The sequence below is a fragment of the Narcine bancroftii genome, chromosome 4, assembly GCF_036971445.1.
Source record: "Narcine bancroftii isolate sNarBan1 chromosome 4, sNarBan1.hap1, whole genome shotgun sequence".
Classification (NCBI taxonomy): domain Eukaryota; kingdom Metazoa; phylum Chordata; class Chondrichthyes; order Torpediniformes; family Narcinidae; genus Narcine; species Narcine bancroftii.
This window is the reverse complement of record NC_091472.1, coordinates 282,967,252-282,983,894: the sequence shown is the minus strand read 5'-3', so window position 1 is coordinate 282,983,894 and position 16,643 is coordinate 282,967,252.

Sequence of the window (16,643 nt, the reverse complement as noted above, 5' to 3'; positions counted from 1 at the left end):
TGAACATGACATTTTTATAATAAAAGGCAGCTGGTGTACTTCCTTGTCCAGGAAGAGCAGAAATTATTTCCAGAATAACATTGCATTTGATTGACTATACTTACACTAAATATCATGGTGTGTTAGCAGGTTTTCTGTTTATTTCATGCAAATAGTTCCAAAAATTGAAAAGGGTTTCTTTAATACAAAAACTGTAGATGATAATCTTACTTCAATGACAATAATAGCAGCAAAGGACCCAGCAGGCCTACTCTTATAAAAGCTATTGGAGAGACAAAGTGAATAAATAACGATTCCAAAAAGTTATATTGAAGGATTTAATAGTATGAATGAGTTATCAAGGTTGAGAAGGTGAGAATCCTGGCTTTAAAGATAAAAGGGGAAGCAATCTTGAAGACTACTGCAAAGCTGTGACTCAGAAAAACAAGACTAATTCATTTTAGCAACATCCTTTAAAATTGCATTACTGTTTAATAGTTAGGGCAGGACTGTTGGAATCAATTTGCAATTGATCTTTACTTATATACAAGTGTTACATTGGGATTGATTAAGACAGGTGATTCTTAATATAAATCGATTGCTAATCTAGGCTGCAATAAAGCACTATGCAAATTTTAACAGTGCCTGTACTGCCATCAAATGGTAAAAGCGTGTCATTTTCCATATATAATCTGCTTTCACTGAAGAGATAGCCGACTTGAAATAATAGATTTGCACCTGTATTTCATTGAGTACCTTTAATGAAATGAATATTTTTTTTAAAAATATTTTTTCTCTTTTTTAGCCCATCAATTTAGAATCAACAATCATTCCCATGAAGTTCCAAATACCAGTAGCTATAATAATTGCACAAATTAGAAAGCAAACCATAAAATTCAGTGGTGGAACTATTGGAAGGTTATGTTGCTACAAATTCTTGAAACAACTTTCTAATGTGAAATTTCAGTGGGATGCTCTTTGTCAGAAGTGTTACAATTGCCTTTTGGATCAGATGCTAAACTGCAGCCCCAACGGCTGGTCCAGGGGGAAGAAGTATATTCATATCACATCGGAACAAGAGTAGGAAACCTCCCTGGCCAGCACTTAGAATCCAACTATCAGCAGTGAAAGATTCTCTGGCTAGCCACATTACAATTATTTGCACCATGCTTTGTGGAAAATTGATGTTGTATTGATTTGCAAGACAACAGTGACCACATTTTAAAATATTATTTGTTGGCAGTAAAACGATAAGAAATCTTGAAGATGCAATTTAATTACACAGTATTTTTTTTAAACTTGGTGTTCATGTAATGTTTCTGAGTGATTCCAAATCAATGTAACACTTTGAAAGATTCATCATTGTAATTAAACTAGGAATGTGCAAAACCAATGCACAGAAAGCAAGAAATCAGAGAACGCCAAGAAATTGAACGTTAAACTGTTTACATTGTGATTGTATTTAAATTTATGCCAATTTGCATCAAAATAATGACATATTAACAACATGCATCTATTAATCCCTTCTATTTCTGGAAATAGAAGCAATTGCATTATCAGTTAACTTGAGATGCAATTCGTTGGCATGTTTCTGTTGCTCAGTTGTTCATGATATCAAAACTGATTATATTCCATTTATGCGGTTTATCTCTCGATTAGTCAATGGTTCCACTTTGCTGAATTTATGCCACTATTGAATCTTCAGCTAGTTAGTCTGCAAACCATCAACATTGGTGAACTACAAGAAAGGTGATTTATCACAAACACTGGGACTCTCAGCTGATGAAACCAACAAAAAGACCATTAAATCTATGAAAGCTCAACCTGTAGTTTAGAAGTGTAGTAAAACCCTTTATCCGCAATACAAGCAAATGGCTGCCTCAAGAAACCGGCAACAAAATCATAGAAAATGAAGAGGTAAAAATTGCATGTTTAAAATTAGTCCAACTCACCATTAGCTCAACAATCCACGAAATACACATTTTCAAGCAAAAATCATTTATTCAACTTCTACCGATCCCCATTGGTGTCAGATACCAGGGGTTTGACTGTAGTTTCATGAGTGGTTTATTTCTTTAATATTTCAATTAAATGCTTTAATTGTAGTCATTTACCAGTATTCATTTAGCTTTGTCATTAAACTGTTAATAGCATTCAAAGATAAGTGCATTCTAAATTCAAAATATTTCTCTGCTTACTGCTGTATTCCATGATTGTCTTACATCACATTATAATATCATCAGGAAATGCAAGTTAACATATCTGACAAATTTTAAGGAAGTAAAAAATAGGTAGCATCAGAAATTACTTTCTAAAAATCACATCATTTATTTTCCTGCTTTCCAGCAAACTGCATGCAATGTCGTTTGGGTATATAGTGGTAGAAAAAAAGTTCATGGTAAACTAAGTTCACAGCTTGTATACATGCAATAATAGAAACTCAAACCATCAATCCAGTCCAAGATAAACTGGAACTTCTTTAAACAAATCTAGCATGAAATATATGATTACTATAGAATATAAATATTCATATCACATCTGAACAAGAGTAGGAAACCTCCCTGGCCAGCACTTAAAATCCAAATACAAATACATAAATGTTGCTGTTTCTTAAACATTCTGGAATTTTTTTCCTTCAGCAATTTAAATAATGCTACTAGGAACAGTATACATGCTAGATTTGGTTCATAAGAGGATGGAGATCAACATATGAACTAAAGGAGCAATTAGAAGTACAAGCACTGCAGCGTTAGTTGAATATAGCGTGGAACATGCACACAAGTCACCTCAACCACAGTCTGTGTTCTTGAACCATTTGACAGGTGAAGTACGAACTAACCTCATCCTCAATTTTAGTCTGATATTTTTTTTTCTTTTGCATATAATATCCTCCTGCTATGAGAAACAGCCTATTTCAAAATTGGGGAGAACATACAAAGAAGAAGCCTTTGTGCCACCAAGCTAACTTGGTGTATGAGCATTGGCTTGCAGGCTGGAAGGGTTCATTATGGCACTGCATCTCTAAATGAAAAATAGATATACTTAAAAATTATCAAATGAATTCATACAAAGTCCAACACAAATCCTGTGACGTGAAAGGCTTTGAGCTAACTGGCTCCGCATTGACAGACCGTCGGTTTGTTATGAGTGGTCTCTGGTAAGTAAGGAATACTTAAGTTAGTCTGTGGGTGGAAAATGTTTGGAAACCGCCACCTTATGGAATGGAATTTCCTCCCTACTCTCCTTTGCCTTGCTTCCTTGAAGAAACCCCTTAAAATCTACATTTTTGATTATGTGTCTCTCACAAAAGTGTAATGTAATTGTAAATACCATTCTTTCAATTTAGGTAATTAAGGGACTCCGAAATATCTTCATGCTCTTTCAGTACCCCAGCATCATTCACAGTGACCGGGGGGACCTCATTCATGAGTGATGAGCTGCAGCAGTACTTCCTGGCCAGGGACATCGCCATGAGCAGAACCACCAGCTACAATCCCAGGGGGAATGGCTAGGTGGAAGGAGAGAATGCCAAAGTCTGAAAAACCATCCTCCTGGCACTGAGGTCACAGGGCCTCTCCATCTCCCACTGGTAATAGTTCCTCCCAGACACATTCCACACTGTGTGGTCGCTCTTATGTATGGCCACTAACAATAAGCCCCATGAACACATTTGCCTTCCCTAGGAAGTCTATATCAGGGACTACGCTGCCTGCCTGGCTGACCTCCCCAGGACCAATCCTGCTTCGAAAGCACACCAGGCAATCTAAAATTGACCACTGGTTGAGAGGGTCTGCCTCCTCCACATAAATCTCCAGTACACCTACGTAGCCTTCCCCAATGGGCTTGAGGACATGGTCTCCATTTGGGATTTCACACCATCAGTAACCCCTCCGATTGTGATGCACCAGCTCCATACTCCTTCCTCCCTTCACTGGTCTCTTCCCCACGGCGACCTGTAACCGGTGACAAGCTGCCCAGGGCCCCACAACTGTTACCACATTGTTGGCTGCAGCAGAGGAGACCCCCTAGACTTGACCTATTCTTTTCTAAACCACTGCTATACTGTGATTGGCTACTGCCAGCTGGACTCACCTCCCAAGACCAATCCTACCCATTACTCCTTCGTATGCTCCTCACTCTTCCTGTCATGATTAGTCAATGAAGTTGGTTGTTGCTGCAGTTCGAAGTCAATAAAAGCCTATCAGTTTCACAACCTCAGTCTTTTGTAGTAATTGATGGTACATCATGGGTTGAGTGCTTCCTTGCATATTTTGGTCTCTCCCTATTGTGGAATATTCATTTTCTTACCATTCCTGCAACTCTCTGTGGAAGAGAGGGAGATAAACATTCATCTTCTTAAAGCAAGAGGCTTCATAAACTTCTTTATGTAGCAAGGAAGTGCAAATTGGAAAATTAAATTAATATGAGCCAGAGGGATAATTTGACTACCATTGGCACTGCCATTGCCTTGCATTGATGGATGATGACATGGAGTAAATTGTCCTGAAGTTCTTAGAACAGTTAATGTCAGAGAAGCCCTAATTAAATATTTTGGAAGGATGGGCATTTCTGACAAGATCTCTACTTATTTTCCTCCAAATGTACCTTTTGGCATATAGTTCTCTGGTCAACATTTTATTCTTGGAAAGCTGATAGTTACATCTAACAAAGCCCATATTTCTTCAAGGAACTTGTGTAGGTACTTATAAACCTCTATGTTAAGCCTCAACTATCTCAAACAATTCCTTAAATTCGACAAACCTACAAGTTCCCGACAAACCTACTCGTTAGAGAGGAGCAGATAACATTGTTTACCTGGATTTTCAGGTGTTCAACAGTTGCCACATAAAAGACTTGTACATAAGATGCATAGAGTTGGCGGGGGTGGGGAAGGGGGCAGGGGTGATGTATTAGCATGGATAGAGGATTGGTTAACGAATAGAAAACAAAGATTGGGATACAGGGGTGATTTTCTGGCTGGCAATCAGTGGTGAGTAGAGCATTGCAGAAGTCGATGCTGGGCTGCAACTGTTCACGATATACATTAACGATCTGGAAGCGAGGACAAAGTATCATGCATTTAAGTTTGCCGATGACACTATATTGAGTGGAATAGCAAATTGTGCAGAAGATACAGAGAGTCTGCAGAGAGTTATAGATAGGATAAGTGAAAGGGCAAGGGTCTGGGCAGATGGAGTACAATGTTGATAAATGTGATGTTTATCCACTTTGGAAAGAAAAATGGAAGATCAGATTATTATTTAAATGGAAAGCAAGTACAGCATGCTGTCTTGCAGATGGACTTGGGAGTGGTTGTGAATTAATCACAAAAGGTTGGTTTGCAGGTGCAGCAGGCCATCAAGAAAACAAATGGAATGTTGACCTTAATTGCTAGAGGGATTGAGTTTAGAAGCAGGGAGATTATGCTGCAACTGTACAGGTTATTTGTGAGGTCACATCTGGAGTATTGCATACATGTCCGATCTCATTACTTGATAAGAATGTACTGGATCTGGAGGTGGTGCAGAGGAGGTTAACCAGGTTGATTCCAGAGAGGAGGTGCTTAGCCGAAGAGGAGAGATCAAGTCGAGTGGGACTGTACTCAGTGGAATTTAGAAGACTGAGAGGATATCTTATAGAAATATCAAATTATGAAAGGCATAGATAAGATTGTAATTTCCATTGGTGGGAGAGACTAGAGCAAGGAGACTTAAACCTCCAAGATTCAAGATAGTAGATTTAGGACAGATGAGGAACTGCTTTTCCCATGGAAATTCACTGGAATTTCTATGGAATTCACTGCCCATTGAAGCAGTGGAGGCCATCTTCTGTAAATAAAAGACAAGGTTGGATATATTTTTTTTACATAGTAGAGGAATTAAGAAATATGAGGAAAAGGCAGATATGCAGAGATAAGTCTATCATTAGATTTTACATCACTGACCAGCAGCAATAGGAATTTGCCAAGATAGTGTTATTTTTAAAGTGCAACAATATTTATATTTGGGGAGAATTTATAAGATTTAGAGTCGGTCACATAAATACACACATTTTAAAACAGATCTTATTTGAAAGACTGAAGAATTCACTTGAAAGATCTCTGGAGAATGTAAGCACCTTTCACAAATAGGTGTTAATTGAACTGATGTCATAAAATGCTTGACCATTGTCTTGCTGGAGTCATGCTCAGGACCCTTTCAGAAAAGTGCTCATAGAAAGGTCACTCCTGGATTTTGTTTATCCAACAACAGATGGGAGCAGAAGAAAGAACTCCTGTTGTTTTGCTCAGGAAGGTGGGCGTTTTGTAAGACATGAGTCACATGCTCGCTTTGGAGTTGCAGTTGGAAGAGAGAGAGAGTTGAGTTAACAGCTCAGTCAGTCAGTGTGTGGGACACTGACAAGTAAATGAAAGGTGCAATCCAGGCAAAACTGCTTGAAACTGATGAAAGCAAGTTCCAGATCAGTAGAATCTATCTGTCTGATGTTTCTCTTGAAATAGAGGAAGGAATGGAACTCTGTGATAGCTTGAAGAAAGAGGTTACCATCTAATAGAAGATCCTGATGGGGCAAGTTTAATCAGCGAGACCCTGAGGTGACTAAGTGGTGATACCTCAGTTATGGAAATCCTGGAGCAACAAATATCTCTCTGCAAACCCTACAGGAACCTTCCTGAACAGTAAACATTTACTTTTCAAGCACCAAGCCTGGTGAACTTTATACATGTTAAATTCTGTATACAGTATGGTGATTGCCTGCAACCAGAGAACTTGGAAGGAGAAGTGAGATTGAACTGTGAACCAAATAACTTTTCTTGAATTTACACACATTACATACACGTGCGCTTAGAATTAGAAGGGGGTAATTTGGGTTAATATAGAGTATAGTACAAGAATAGAGTTAAAGTTTGATTATATTCTCATGTTTGAAATTGATTAAAAATAACTTTTGTTTTGAAAGCCACTTGTCTTGCTTAATATCCATTGCTGCTGGGTTTTGGGGTCCTTTGGGCTTGTAACAAAAGTAATATTTTTATTACTAATAATATAAAACCTTATCTAAAGTGTGAATGAGTGAGTGATGCCTGAACCATTACATCTTAGGCAAAATTCTGGATAGTTATTCCAAAATCAGTCTTAGAAATTCCAGTGTTGACACAAACTCTCAAATTGAGCAAGGGAGTGGTTGCAAATGAAGTGGGGAAGACCGAGAGACTCCCACAAACTCATGAAACCTAGAGTTACTTCCAGAGAAAATCTCCTTTCAGACAAGTAGTAATTACAGCTCCCATTTTCTTTTTCTAGGGGAACCAAAAAAAAGTGACAATACTTCCAGAACCCAAATGCCAGACAGTCCAAGGTGACCACAATCGTCACAATCCAAGTGCAGCATTTTTCCTAAATATAGGTCGGTTGAAGTGACCTTTCCTCTGGTCATGGTGGGATTTAATAATTCGGCTGCAAAATGACCTTTCTTTTGGCCACAGTGTGGTACACTAAATTCCGCTTCAAAAATGACCCTCTGGTCACAGTGAGGATCAAAACTCCTTCAGACAGGGCAAAACAAAGAAATTGACCATTACCACAGAGCAGTGGTACTGCTCAGTGTTGCTTCTTTAAAATGGCTGCTGATCAACAAGTGTGTGGTTCTTCTATGTGTCTTTCACATGACTTGGATAAAAGCAACATTTCCTCACTTCAAAAGTAGTTAAGTGGGTACACACTGTACTAGTTGCTACCAAACTCCGTTTTCCACAGTTGAGAATGGTTGCAACTTATATTAGCACTCAATTTGTTAACCCTTAAAGTGACACCCAAGCAAAATTAAATGCCTCACAATATTAGATCAGCCATGATCTCATTGATTGGCAGTGCATGTTTGACAGGAAGATGACCTACTTTTGCTCCCTATTTCTTATGTTCTTATCTTCAACAGAAAGAAAAGCTAATGATCATTCATTCATGGAGAAATTTGCAAATGGTTGAAGATCCTGTTAAATAATGCATTCCGTGGGCTGATTTCTTAAGTGTGTGATAAACACTTGAAGGTGTTGCAATCCAGCTACCAATGTTTGACTGGGCAGGTGTCAAATTACCAGGATGAGCTTTTACTTCAATCCCACTGCTTCCTTCTGGGAAGAGACCTGCTTATCTGATCATGTAAGTCATGCGAAAAAATGTGCCCGAACTAGTCAGGCAAAAATGAAAGTAAAGTGGATGCAATAGGCATAATAATATCACTAAAGTGGGCAATTTCATGGCCCAGGATTAAACCTCTATGGAATTAACTAATTTGTCATTTTATTAGCTGTATAAATTGAGACAAAAACATATGGCTGTGATGTAAAAATTAATTACTGAAGAATATCTCTAAGATAGCATCTCATTGGGGACAAGCTAGCATACGTTACATTACAGAATAATGTTATCTCAATATTGGTAATTATTTTAATAGTATTACTGGACTTTAATATCTTCTGAGTCAGCTTAATTATAAAATTCCAGCTGTATATATGAACAATTTCTCATTAACACAGATAATTAATGAAGTGCCAACTCACTAGGTTATTATTAAACTATATACACGAAAGTAATAGTTACAATTATCCATCTAGGAAGAATAACTTTTTTGCTCATGAATGAAGACAGTTGAACAAACTGTCAAATTCAATTCAATCTCAACTTCAGACTACATTATCTTTCTATCACTAAATCTGTTCATATCTGAAGTTATTCTTCATTTTCTAATTTAGATGAAAGTTGTTTTTGATATGGTAACTATTATATTAAAGGTTCCATTATTGTCACATAATATTACATTTAAAATGTAACACAAAATTCTTTAACTTTGTTTACAAGAAGACAGAGAGTAGCCTCTTTGTCCAGCACCCCTCACAGAAATGAGGCCTCCGTGAGGAACAGAACTCGCAACCCCCTGGTTTACGAGGCCAGTGCTGTAACCACCGAGCTATCACATTAGATTATTACTTGATCATTACCCAGGATTATAGGAATGGGGAAAGCCATGTCCATATTTACTGTGATTAATGTAATAAAATGAATTGTTTATGGATAAACAATAACTTGTATGTTTCACAATAGCACTGAAATTTGGAAGAGTGGTCAAATCCAAATTTTGCTATTCTTTAGAATTAATAGATTTAGGATTAATTGATTCAAAGAAATTTAAATTGTTAAAAATTTACTTGAATTCTAATTTTAATTTAGAGTTTCATCAGGCTTACTGGCATCAGTCTTAAATATTTTTGGAGGGTAGGAGGAAACCAGAACACCCAGAGGAAACTCACACAGGACACAGGGAACACTGGATTTGAACCCAGGTTGTTGGTGCTGTAATAGCATTGTGCCAACTGCTGCACTAAATGTACTATCCTAGAATTAGACATTTTCTCATTTCTTGCTTCCATGCTATTTATTTAAGATGATGCATATCCCAAGGTCTTTTTCCATTTCCCAATATTCTTCTCAGCTAATTCAACAGCTACACTTAGATCCTATGCAGACAAAAAATATATTCATTTTTGCCTGATGACTGTGTTCGTTAGTTGCTCACAATCCAGAGAATCAAGGTACTATCGGATCGAGAAACAATTGTTGCGCATTGATAATAGCCGGAAAACTAATACATTTCCACAAAACTGAAAATTAAAATTATTGATTGAAGGATAAACATTGTTTAGGTAACAAATTTTCCTCATTTTTCTTTGATTAATAGTTTTGTTCCTTTTGCACCTCAAATAAAGAACTTTCACGTGTAATCTCCAACAATGTTCTGTATTAAGAAAGAAGACCATAAGCTTTTTATAGGAATCACCGTGTTCCATCAACAAACTTGAAGTCATTAGTATTCAGGCAATTGTACTACAAGAACAAATCATTCTTGCCAACATTCTAGAAATGAAGAAAAGTAAAGGAACTACAAAAAAAGCCCTCAGGAAATGAAGATAAAAGATCATAAATATTTTAAGGTTCTGTTTAACATCTATTTTGACATCAGAGTGAAAATTGTGGCTTCTCGTGCAATTAAATGTATTTGGCAAAAATACGTATTTAGTGGGAGCCTGTTGTTCTTTTTAACGTGGATTAGATCAGAGTCATCTGGACACAATAATCCTGGTTCAAAAAAAATTAACACTTATAGTTCAGGATAAAGCATTCATTTCAAGTTGTCACATTCAGGAGATTAAATTAAAACTTAGTCTTCTGCATTCAATAAATAACCATAGCAGTTCACAATAATAAAGTTGTAATTATCAATTTGATGAAAATATACTTAAAAAAAAATACCTGCAGTTTGAAATTTTAAAAGCAACATCCAGTTTTGCCCAAATAACCTTAATTTCTAACATGCTGTTAAAATTGTTCAAACTTGCCTGCTTAATCAGGATTTTTTCCTCAAATAATTGTGTCTTGCCCTATTTTTTTATCTGAAAATAATGCATATAGAAGAGCATGTAATAAAAATTTAATAATATTCCTTATTTCCAAAACAGTGATATTTACTTTAAAATAATTAAATTTGAAATCTCAAGATCCCAAGGAAAAAACTTATTCATTGATATAATGGATATTAGGTTTAAATAACACTGAAAAATGCCCATCATTCCATTTAAAAAAAGCTTTCAAGTACTCAATTTTAAAGAGCACTTTGACAATGAAGACATTCCATCTCCACCACTGGTATGGCTGTGCAGAGATAGATAAAGCTATAAATAATGGGTGCCACATTTGGTAACATATTTCAAAAATATTTCAAGTACAATAAAAAGCCCCAAAATCCAGAATTCAAGCAAAGGGCAGCCTCAAGGAATGGGCAAAAACAAGGAAAATAAAATGGTAAAAAAATACAGAAGTTTAAAATTTGCATACCTCACCATTAATTCACCAACCACGCAACACACAATCTCAACCAACCAAAAATTCACTCATCCAGCATTTAATCCTCATAGGTGCTAGATACCAGAGATTTATTTTTTACTGTATATGTTAAGGGGTTACTTTCATGTTAATGGGAAAATATATACTCCTCTGGTATAAATAAAACAAGTTAGTTGTAAATTTACTACTTACTGCTGTATGTACTATGTGAAACTCTAATCAAAAATTACTATCTCTCTCGGGTGCATTAATACCACCTTATGTCACTTGATCTCTATTGCCCAATCAAATTCATCTGCCTGAGTCACCTGACTCAAATTGCCAGATGCAACCGTTATATAAAATCCCTGTTGAAGTCTGCTACACTTTATTTTGCTTTCAGAGAAGCAATATCTGGTTTTCTTGAGCAAGGAATTTTTAAAAAACCTCATCAACAGATAAATTAGTTACTAATTGTCACAAAGGCATTAAGGTCATAGTAAATCTTTTATAAGATGATAAACAGAACTTAGTTTCAAAGGGTAATATTTTATTTATTGTTTAAGCCATGCTCCATTAAAATGAAGCTTTGAGGTGCTTCCAGTGTTTGAATGATTCAATGGTTTATTTATTTCTCAATGAGCAACATTTGACATTCTTATTATGGAATATTGTTAGCTTAAATGCACTTTAAAATTCATGTCATTTAATTGCCAGTGGTCTGAAGACTCTCTAATTAATCAAAACATTTAGCATCCCTGAGGGCATACAAACAAACTGAAGCCAAGAAGCAACTTGCACAGAATTGAAGTATAACTTGACCTTAACAAAATAAAAAACCTATATGGAACTATTTATACCATCATGGGAAAAATTACACACATTTTTCAAATGTATTAAAACATTGATTGTTGTAATGCAGTGGATGGCACTCCAATCTTTGACCTCTGGGGAAACTATGAATCATGGAATAAATGTCTTCTCTGATGTTTTGATGATATTGTATGAAATGAGATTGAGATAACTCAATTCAGTGCTTAATTAGCTACAATTTACATCCCAATTTGTTTCCTTAATTCAGTACCAATTAGAAATTCTACAGGGAAATACTAGAAACAGAAAAAAAAAATTAACAGGTGTTCAGCAAGGTGTGAGATTAAAGATTGAAGCTGTCAGGTCAAAGTAGAAAGAACTCTGCTCTCTACCTGGCTGTCGACCAATAAAGGCATGTTACACAACAATCTAACCCTTCCCTCCCTCACTGCCCATAACCCTCCAATTTTCTTACATTAATTACCCCATCTAAAAGGTTTTTAAATGTGCATATACCAGCATCTATCTCCACTGCATTCCACGCACCCATCACTCTGTGTAAAGGCCTACCTCTGACATCTCCCCTAAACTTTTCTCCACTCCCCTTAAATGGATGAACTTTAGTATTGGTTATTGTTGTCCTGGGGAAAAGGGGCTGGCTGTCCACCTTATCTATACTCCTCATAATCTTATACACCTTTGTCTCATCTTCTAACATTTTAAAAAGAAAAGCCCTAACTTTGTCAACCGTTCCTCACAAAATATGTTCTCCAATGCATATCAGGTCATATCCTGGTAAATCTCCTCTGCACCCATTCTCCAGCTTCTATCTCCTTCCTATAATGAGACAACCAGAACTGAACGCAGTGTTATATGTGCTCTAACCAGTTGTTCAATAGAGCTGTATGCTGGAGCATTAGTTAAAATATATTTTTATGCAATGCTGATGTTCTGGCAGGACTTATTTAACACTTCTCTTTCATCACATCGGTTAATTATTTGCTATCTGTTCCATTGTGAATATTAGTCATGTATTCTAGTGAGAAAAAGCCTGATTAAACAGACAAGTTTGAACAATGTTAGCAGGATGTTGGAAATTAAGATTATTTGGCCAAAATAGCTTGTTGCTTTTAAATGTTCAAACTGCAGTTTTTTGAAGATTATATTACATCAAATTTGAGGCTTTTTAAAACATTTTTAACATTCTAATGCACGTCATTAAAATAAAATAAATATTCTGTAAATGAAAATTTGGAATGAATGCCCGTTTTCTGCCATTTTAAAGAGAACCATAAAACAAATAATTATGTAAATTCTGTTTTCAAACCAGGGTAGATGTCCAAGTGGTCATATGATTTATTCCACAGCACTCAGGAGTCTGGTAAACATAGGGATCTGGGAATACAGATGCATAATTCCCAGGAAGTGGCAAACAGGTTGACAGGGTTGCAAAGAGAGCTTTTGACAATTTGACCCTCATAAATCTAAGTTCTGAGGATAGGAGCTGGGATGTTATGGTAAATTTTTAAGAAATGTTAGTGAGGCCAAATTTGGAGAATTGGGTGTTGATTTGGTCTTGTCACTCCAGGAAAGATATCAATAAGATTGATATCAATCTTAATAGGTTTAATAGGATGTGGCTGGGACTTCAGGTGCATAGAAGAGTGAGAGGAGATTTGATAGAGGTATACAAAATTATGAGGGATATAGACAGAATAAATGCAACAAGATTATTTCCACTGAGGTTAGGTGTGGTTCAAACCAGAGGACATGGATTAAGGGTGATAGGGGAAAGTTTAGGGTGAACATTTGAAGGCCCTTCTTCACACAGAGAGCAGTGGGAGTGTGAAATGAGCTATCAGCTGAAGTGATGATCGTGGGCTCAATTTTAACATTCAAGAAAAATTTGGACAGGAACATGGATGGGAGGGCTAAAGACTAGGTGTAGGTCAGTGGACTCGGCACAATAATAGTTCATTTTTCTGTGCCTTAATATTCTTTGGTTCTATAGTTCAAAAAAAGGTACAATAGCAAGCTCTCACAAATAGGTATGTCTAGAAAATGTACTAAATTGCACATGAAGCTGAATTTCTAGCTCTAATGTTAAACGTCATGATCTAGAAAATTAATCAAGTAATATTTTTTGTTCTTTAGGGTAGCAGATTTGTGTGGTATTTTGATGAATTTCAAAATGATAACCTTTTGGGACATCTGAAGGTTATAAATTGGTGGAAAACAGCAAGAACATGGCATGAAGGTGCTTGAAGGACTACTTCAAGAACAGTAGGCCAGGCTAGCCCCAGATTAAGCTGCTGTACTTTACAATGAATTGCAACACTCTAGGCTAGATGGAATGCATTCCCTTTAATTTAAAATATTTTATCATTGTTTCAACAAGCTGATTTTGATCTCTGCAAGAGTGATTATAACAAATATTGTTTTTGTTGTATTGCAGCAGTACTCAACTCTTCTTTCCACTCACATATCACTTTAAGTAATCCCTATGTCATAAGTGCTCTGTGGGGATGCTTAAGGAGGTATGTGAGTAGGAAGGGAAGGTTGAGAACCATTGCTCTAGACCCAATTGTTACTGAAATATTTTGCTTGAGAAAAATTGTCATTGGCCCATTTTCTTTGGAGTTATGAGGCCGTGCACATAATGCATCAATTAGGGACAATTAAAACAGTGGTTCTCAAACCTTTTCTTTCCACCCACTTGCCACCTTAAGCAATCCCTTACTAATCACAGAGCACCTATGGCATAAAGAATAATTAAAGTGGTATGTGACTGGTAAGAGAAAAGTTGAGGACCACTGTCGTATTTGATCCTTTTTAAAAGACTTTTTTTTTCATATGTTAGTTCAAATTTGAATAAAATTGTTGCTTTATTAATTGTGAAACTGAAGATCCCTCTGGTTAAGGTAATGTGTTATACCTCATATTTGGAACTTAGTTTCTTCAAATAATTGTATTTGAAACAAATTCAATTACCCTCCTTAATCTGGATTATTTTATGAGCTTTCTACTTTACATTGTCATTGAAGTAGATTATTACGTTGTAGATGCTAAAATCGTTTTATCCTCCAGGTGAAAGGCAGCATTTCCAGCAGGTAATAAATGATAATTCTTCAACATTATTTATAAATCATATGTTGTTTCTTATTAATCAGGGGTGACATATATTATCATGAGAGTAGGTTGTCAAATTATTGATGAATGTTAGTTCATCTTGAATCTTGAACAAGCAAGTGTGGACATTATTCATTAAACATAAAAGAAAACTGGGCTTTATTATAACAATATAATATTTTCCTCCATGCTATCCCATCACAACTATCTATCCTAGTACTAGACCCACTTAATGCTTCTGTTGAAAGGGATTGGTCAATTTCAAAATATCCAATACAATTTTGTTAGGGTTTGAATGATCTTTTAGATATGCTAGCCCTGAACATTTTGTTCTTGTTGAAATCATTAATTTGTTTGGTTATTTACATGCCTCATATCCATACTCAAACTTGCATGTATGAGTACTTAAAAATATCACTAAGAATTGAGCGCTCTGTATACATAATGCAGTCATTATTTGTCATTGCAAAACTATCAATAGTACTTTAAATTGCACTGTTAGAAATTGCATTATTCTGTGATAAATTTGCCCTTCTGAAGGATGCCATTACATCATCATCTGTGAGGAAACTGAAAATAAAGCAAAAATGTTTGAAGCAATTGTTGGAATTATCAGGTGTGGAAAAGCTGGAAGACAGTAAGCCACAACAATCATTCAGCACACACAAAATGCAGGCAAAAATAAGCATGTTGTATAAGGTGCCATGAAAAAATTGACACCTTTAAATTCCTATGCATCTCTGAAGCAATTATGATTATAATAGACATTTGTTTCAAATGTTGTTGCTTTTGATGTGGTATTTTTCCATTTATAATGAATCAGAATGCATATATAGCTTGTTGCTTGAATTCAGGATACCAGGGGTTTTATTGTATAAACAAGTTTTTATAAATTCTACCAGTATGTCAACAATATTCTAAACATGCTGGAAATCTGAAATAAAAATGAATATTATTGCAGGGGAAAGAGAGGAAGATGAAAGCTTGTTAATTATAGGAACTTCCTTGATGGACTGTAAAGAGAGAAAGATGAATGACGGGCTAATCAGAAAATAAAAAAATGCTGTTGAAGCTGTGAGATTCAGGCCCCTGCAACTTGTCATTTCATTCCCTTAAATAACACCAAAAACATTAGTGACGCTGGGCAATCTTGGCCTGTAAATTTTCAGATCTTCTATTGTTCTTATCATTCCTTGCTCCTCTTAACAACTTAGAATATGTCTCATTGTCTATTTTCCTCATAATCGACTTTCTCACAATAGGATTTTGATGCAACCTTTCACTTTGCAGCATTGCCTTGCTCTGATAATAACCTTTATTCTAGGTTGATGACAACCCTGGCATCAGTCTTTGTGAAATTTTGAGCTGTGAGTTTGCTTGAACTTAACCCTAAAACATGTCACACATCCATTTATTCCTATGCCTAGGCCACGGATTCCGACTCTTTGAAACCAATTCTCTTGTTCCAATTAAATGCATTGGTCTCCCATTACTCTTACAAGCAGAATCATTCTAAACTAGTGTAGTAGCCAGGGTTTTTTTTTTAATGATGTTACAAGTACTGTTGCTCAGTATTGAAAGAGCTCAAAACACAACATCTTTTATTGGAGACTATTTATCTCAAACTTCACAGTGGAGTCAGGTAGAATAATTTGTTAAGATCATAACGCAGGCTACATTCAATCCTGAATGGTACACTTATACACAGCATGCAGTGTTTTATATCTGATAGAATTTTATAAAATCCTGAGGAGCATAGATTGGCGAGATAGTGACAGTATTTTTCCCAAGATAGAAGAGTTTAAAATGAGAAGAGAGAAGAAAAATGTAAAGATTAAAAACTGAGGG